Genomic DNA, 7,283 nt, shown 5'->3' with positions numbered 1-7,283 from the left:
TAAAACGTAGAAGGATAGGAAATATCAGTAAAGATTACCTCCTTTTCCCTTATCAGGTTAATTAGGAACCTACCTGCCCTGAAATGTCTTCAGTAGACAGTGACCTTTTATTGAAACACAAATTAGAAAATATATTTTGTAAGACATGCCTAGGTTATGTTAATTTCTAACCATGTAATACTCAATGAAGTGAAAATAAGTTTTAATGAAATCTTGATATGATTCTCTTCAAAACTTTAAGAACTGGGTTTTAGCTGGGCATGGTGGTACACATCTATTATTCCAGCACTTGGGAGGCTGACACGGGGGGACTGCAGTTTGGAGGGCATCCTCGTCAACTTAGTGAGGCTCTCCCTCAGCAATTTAGTGAGACCCTGTTTCAAATTTTAAAAAGGTGTGGGGGGTGGCTTGGAGATAGAATGCCCCCTGGGTTTAATCCCTACTAAAAAAATAACACAAATTATAGTTTTGTGTGTTGGGGGGGTGTTACTGGGAATTGAACCCAGTATCAGTACCTCCGAGTTACACCCTGGTTCTATTTTTATTTTTATTTATTTATTTTATTTTCATTGGTGCATTCTAATCATACATCACATTGGAATATAAGACTTGAGAGGATATACAAGCACACGTCATCCAATTAGCCCTCATCCACTCTCCATCCCATTCCCTCCCCCTCCCTCGATCCCATGCTTGTTTGGTGATTAACTTTGATACATTTGTTTATGTACCTCCTGCGTTTTAAAGAGGCTCCATCCTCCCCTATTCCATACCCTCTGATTGGTCACCTTACTTGCTTCACTATAGGGCCCTTTCTATAGCTTGACCTCTTCCTGTTGCCCCTTTCCTCCTAGTTATTGCTGATTAGGGGAAGCATCTAGTTTTTATTTTCTGTGATATTTCTCTGTGCATGCCACGATGCAAGTACCGATCCCACTCTTGGCGGCCCCAGTAGTGGCCTGGCTACCCGGTGGACTGATCCAGACCTCGCTGGCTCAAGCAGCGGCCTTGCCTCATGGGAGGCCCCGATTCTGGTCTCGCTGGCCCTGACACCGGCCTAACCCCTCAGCTGGCTCCGATCCCGGTCTCAGTGGCCCCAGCACCGGCCTAGCCTCAAGGCAGTCTCCGATCCCAACCTCTCGGAGGCCTCAGTAGCGACCTTGCCTCACGGAAGGCTCCAATGTTGGCCACTGGCCCCGGCACCGGCCTAACCCCTCAGCAGGCTCCGATCCCGGCCTCGGAGGCCCCAGCTCCGGCCTTGCCTCATGGCAGGCTCCGATCCTGGCCTCACTGGCCCCAGCATCAGCCTAACCCCTCGGCAGGCTCCGATCCTGGCTTTGGAGGCCCCAATAGTGGCCTTGCCTCATGGCTGGCTCCGATGTCAGCCATTGGCCCCAGCACTGGCCTAACCCCTCGGCAGGCTCCGGTTCCGGCCTCAGAGGCCCCAGCACCGGCCTTGCCTCACAGCAGGCTCCGATCCCAGCCTTGCTGGCCCTGGCACCAGCCTAACCCCTCAGCAGGCTCCCATCTCAGTCTCAGAGGCTCCAGCACCGGCCTTGCCTCATGGCAGGCTCCAATCCCAGCTTTGCTGTGTCCGTCGCCGGCCTCACCCCTCGGCAGGCTCCAATCCAAGAACCCTCTTCGCCCAACCATTTGTCCCATGTTCTTGAGGGTGCGTGGTGGTAGCATTCTGCCTCTGGGGTTATTACTTCAAAGGTTCCAGGTGTAATGCATCAGATCTCTGCCTCCCCTGAGTACTGGCCACTGCCATTGCCACTGCCTCCACCATTTCAAATCTTTCCCAAGCTCTTTTTCCACTCTGAATGTTGTCCAGTGTTCCTAAGCATGCGTGATGGGAGCATTCGACATTTGGTGTAATTTCTCCAAAAAAAATAAGGTTGGTAGGATCCGATTTCTGCTTCTCCTGAATACAAGTCTCCACCGCCATCACGGAGACCGCTTTCAACACCGCCTTTCTCCTTGGTCTCCGCTAAACTCTCCTTACAGGTGATGTCCAAGATTCTTAACAATGTAGAAAAGAAGCAGTCCTCCTTCACGGGGAATTTTTCCATAAGTTCCAGTTCATTTGGATAAGTTTTGTCTGCATCTCCAGTATCCTGGCATCCACCATGGCCTTCTTGACCCCTCTCCGATATTTTTCGTTTTTCTTTTTCTTTTTCTTTTCCTTTTTTTTTTTTTCAATAAGAGAAGACAGTATGTGTGGTTTGAGGAGGTAGTGGGATCAGGCACTCAGTAGCACTGTGACCCGGCCCAGTTTCCCCATGGGTCCAGCGTGCTCCACACTACTCCGCCTGGGGCCCAGAGTCCTGCAACCTGGGCCCTAGCTGTTCGGGGGTCTGGCGTGCCCCGCCCAACCTCTGCCCAGGAGCCAGGGTCTTACAACCGGGCCCGGTTTCTCCAGGGGTCTGGCGTACTCCGCGCGGTCCGGCCCGGGACCCAGAGTCCTGCGACCCGGGCCCCAGCTGTTCCCTCTATTTTTACATTTTAATTTGAAACAGGGTCTCGCCAAGTTGATGAGAGTCTCACTACTTGCTGAGGATGTCTACAAACCTGAGATCCTCCTATCTCAGCCTCCCAAGTACTAGGAATTAAAGGCATGTGCCACCATGCCCAACTAAAACCTGAGTTTTATTTTATTTTATTTTATTTTTGGTGGTACTGGGGGTGGAACCCAGGGGCTTTTCTACCTCTGGGCTATACCCCCAGACCTATTTTATATTTTATTTGGAAATGGAGTCTTACTAAGTTACTGAGAGCCTCACTAATAGCTGAGGCTGGCTTTGAACCTGTGCAATCCTCCTGTGTCAGCCTCCCAAGTGCAGGGATTACAAGCGTGCGCCACCATACCCTGCTAAAACCTGAGTTTTATTACTGCACTGTACTCTGAATTATTTAAAATAGTGAGCTATTATTATCTCCCAAAGACAACTTTTCAAACCCTTGCTCAGTAATGGTCCCATGACGTATAAACCATGCATTCTGTAACACCTCTTTGAGAGGTAGGCAGCAACCTTACACACTTTATACTGAATATGAGAAAGGCAGGGCAATCTTTAGTTTGCCTTTCTTTCTTTCTTTCTTTCTTTCTTTCTTTCTTTCTTTCTTTCTTTCTTTCTTTACTGTGGTGCTGGGGATGGAACCCAGGGGCATTCTACCTCTGAGCTACACCCCGAGCCCTATTTTTTATTCTTTATTTTGAAACAGGGTCTCACTGAGTTGCAAAGGGCCTCACTAAGTAGCCGAAGCTGTCCGCAAACTGCAATCCTCCTGTCTCAGCCTCCCAACAATTCTTATTTTAGAACTATGAATGGTAGCCAGGTTCCAATATGGATCCTAATGATCCCTGGCTCTGGTATTCCCACCCTCAGATTGCCCTCACACAGTACACCCAGATCGGTCTGTGTGAACATAACACCAGTGATGGCATGTCACTCCATCAGTAAACTACAGAAGACTAGGATTCCATCTTGGGCTTTCTCTCTTGGAACATGACTCTGGAGGAAGCCATCTTGTGTCATGAGCGGCCCCATGAAGGGGCCCACATGACAAGGAACTGAAGCTCCCTGCAAACAACTGTGTAAGTAAGCCGGGAGGCAGATCTTCCCTCTCCAGTCAAGTCTTCAGAGACTGAAGCCCCAGATTTCGGACCTTCAGAAATTGTATGTGCTTTAATCTGTTAGGTTCTAGGGTGATTGTTTACACAACAATAGATAATACACTATGTTGTCCTATAATTTGTCTCCCACCCCTACCACCATATGCAGAATGTGACACAAAGACTGCCCACAAAAGCACTAATACTTAGATGCCACAGATGAAGTTTCCAGAGTTCTACTAAAGTACCTGTCTCAGCCAACAGCTAATGTCTTCAGACACTTTCAGATAGTTCCCAGCTTCTTTGCATTTGAAGTCTTTGTCAAAAGCATAAACACTTCTGAACATATACATCAGGTTCTCCAGTAAGTGCTCTGGACCTTCCTACATCCTCCAGGTCAAGGCAGGGGAATTTGGGGGTAAAATTCTAGAGGGCAGCCTCTGCCTTGGAGGTAATGGTCTCACCCACAGTACCCACCCTTCTCTTTTTCCTCTTCTCTTGCTCCCTAGTTTAATAAAAGTTGTTAGCACCCACAGGGCCTAGCAGAATACTGTGGGCTACTGCTGTTGAACACTGACCCTCACCCTCCAAGTCTAGCTAGCATGCAACACAGGGTGAGATAGGTTAACCACTTTTACAAACTGTTTTCTTCTTTTTTTGTGTGTGGTCCTGGGGGTGGAACCCAGGGGCTTTTCTACCTCTGGGCTATACTCCCAGATCTATTTTATACTTTATTTAGAAACAGGGTCTCGCCGGGCGTGGTGGCGCACGCTTGTAATCCCCGCGCTTGGGAGGCGGAGACAGGAGGATCGCGCAGGTTCGAAGCCAGCCGTGCTGGCGTAAGAGACCCTGTTTCAAAAATATAAAATAGGTCTGGGAGTGTAGCCCGGAGGAAGGAGGGCTTCCAGGAACCCCAGTACCACCAAAAAAAAAAAAAGAAACAGGGTCTCACTAAGTTGCTGAGAGCCTCACTAAGTAGCTGAGGCTGGCTTCGAACCTGTGTGATCCTCCTGTCTCAGCCTCCCAAGTGCGGGGATTACAAGCATGTGCCACCATGCCTGCTTTGTCTTCTCCATTTTTAAGGAAAAAGAGAAACAGATAATGATTTTGTCATTTTTACTATTTAACTAGAAACAGGGTTGGCAACAACCATCCTCTGAGCTGTTTATCCTGTTTCCATGGCAGATTCCCTAATTGTTCTCAGTTACCAAGAGATTCTAGATTATCTTAGAAAGCACTTTTTAAAAAAGTCAAAGCCAGATGTGGTGGCACACACCTGTAATCCCAGTACTTGGGAGACTCAGACAGGAGGATCGCAGGTTCAAAGACAGCCTTAGCAAGTAGTGAGACTTTCAGCAACCTAGGGAGACCTTGTTTTTTTTTTTAAAAAAAAAGGTTTGGGAGTGTAGCTTAGAGGAAGAATGCCCCAGGTGCCACAAAAAAAGTCTAAACTGGAGGCTGGACATGGTGGCATACACCTGTAATCCCAGTACTTGGGAGGCTGAGTCAGGAGGACATCAGGGTTGAAGCTATCCTCAGCAACTTAATGAGGCTCTGTCTGAAAATACAAACTAAAAGGGCCTGGAGGTGTAGCTCAGAGATATAATGTCCCTTGTTTCAATCCCCAACATGGGACGGGGAAGTCTAAACTGGGTTTCACCACATTCATGTGTAAGCCCACTTCCAAACATGTTCCATTCCTGGTACTGGGGGGGAAAAAAGTTCCTCAGTGGAAACAGCCTCTCAGCCTCTCAAACCGTTTTTTTTTTTTTTTTTTTTTTGGTGGGGGGGCTAGGGATGGAATCCAGGGGCATTTGACCTCCAAGCTACACCCCCTGCCCTATTTTTTATTCTTTATTTTGAAACAGGGTCTCACTAAATTGCAGAGGGCCTAAGTAGCTGAGGCTGTCTGGGAACCATGATCCTCCCGTCTCCACCTCCCAAATACTGGGATTATAAGTGTGCCCAGCCTTGTAATCCCATTACGCCCAGCCTCTCAAACCCTTTTTTGTGTAAGGATTTTGACTGCAGCAAGTTTAAAATTCAAGTGTGATTTTTTTGTCTGGATACCCAAAATAAGTAACAAAAACATGTTCCCCAGAGAGCTTAAAAAGACAAGCAAAAGGGAGGAATTGGGGAAGGGCTAAATGAATGATGTGTACATGTATGCCTCTACCATCTTGTACTCCAATGCACCAATAAATGTGTTTTCGTTCAACTTTGTCTTCCTCCCACCCCAAACTAACCCTCGATGTGCAGGTTGTGTAAAGGGGGAGACCAACCAACCTACCCTCAACTAAAAACCACTTTCAGCGTGGTGTGGTGGTGCACGTTTATAATCCCAGCGCTTGGGAGGCTGAGACAGGAGGATAGCACAGGTTGGAAGCCAGCCTCAGCTACTTAGTGAGGCTCTTTTTAGTGAGACCCTGTTTAAAGTATAAAATAGATCTGGGAGTATAGCCCAGGGGTAGAAAGTCCCTGGGTTCCACCTCCGGTATCACACCCCCACCAAAAAAGAACCCCACTTTCATTCCAGTTCATAAAATAGGCCACAGTCAACACCTTCAGTTTGATGTTTTTATTTAATTAACAGAACAGAGGTTTTAAGTCAGTTTCAGTTGCAAAGCCAGCATTTGCTGATTTTTCTTCACTAGGAATGTAGCATCGCTTGCAAGCTGCAGAGATCCGATGACGGAGTCCCCAGCCTTTCAGAAGCTTGTTTCTGCCACTACGAGTTGCAGCAGGCAGCCGGAGGCGCGCCGTCCTCACCAGCGGGGCTGGACTTCTCGGTGCTGCCGCCACCATAGTGGTAGCGCAGGTAGCGTTGTGCCTGCATACTCTGCACCACCACGTTGCTGAAGTGGCAGGCCATCAGCAGCAAGTTTTGAGGCTTTACGCGGTAGGCGAAGCGCATGAAGGCCATCGAGTACAAGATGAGTGCTGTGGTCATGCGGCCGCTGATGATCTCTGGCGAAGACTTCATGTCCTTAACGGCGGCCAGCGGGAGGCCCCAGTTGGCTACAGGACCCCAGAAGTGGGTGCTGGTCAGGTAATCACGGCATTCTTTGGTCTTCATATAGTCTCTCGTCTTCTTCAACAGAGCTGCCACCATCGCCATGATCGCCTCGATACAGGAGCGTCAACTGCCCAACCGCCAGCCCACAATGCTGTGGAGCGTGGAGCCCCGAACCCACAGACGACTCTGACGTGTAAGCCTCGCGCCCCACTGACGTAAAGCACGCCAGATCGCGCGCGCTGTTGTCACGTAGGGCGTGGCTTCGCCCTCGGGCTTCCAGTGTCTGCCGTAAAGCACGTCCAGCTGCACGTGCTGCTTTCACGTGCCAGTTGGGATGGGAGGGCGTGGCTTCACCCGCGAGAAGAGTGCACCGCGCATGCGTGCGAGCCTGTGCGTCTATTTGTCCCACTGGCAGCTGGAGAACCACGACCTTTCCGTTCCTCTGCTTTCAGCACCAGGTAGTGAGTGTCCAGCTGCCCGCTTCACCTCAGCTGTGCAGAGGAAAGTTTGCTTGTCCAGTCTATGTATAGTGTTGACTGGATGTCGATACAAAATTCCTGAACCAGGTATAGAATTTTAGTCCTTACAGTTTGACTGTGTTACTTGGAGCCATGGTGTCTTTTCACCCCTAAATGTTTTAGCATCTGTTTC

This window comes from Muscardinus avellanarius, assembly GCF_963383645.1.
Source record: "Muscardinus avellanarius genome assembly, chromosome: X".
Taxonomy (NCBI): Eukaryota; Metazoa; Chordata; class Mammalia; order Rodentia; family Gliridae; genus Muscardinus; species Muscardinus avellanarius.
The sequence above is the reverse complement of the archived record's forward strand: the minus strand, read 5'-3'. Positions refer to the sequence as shown.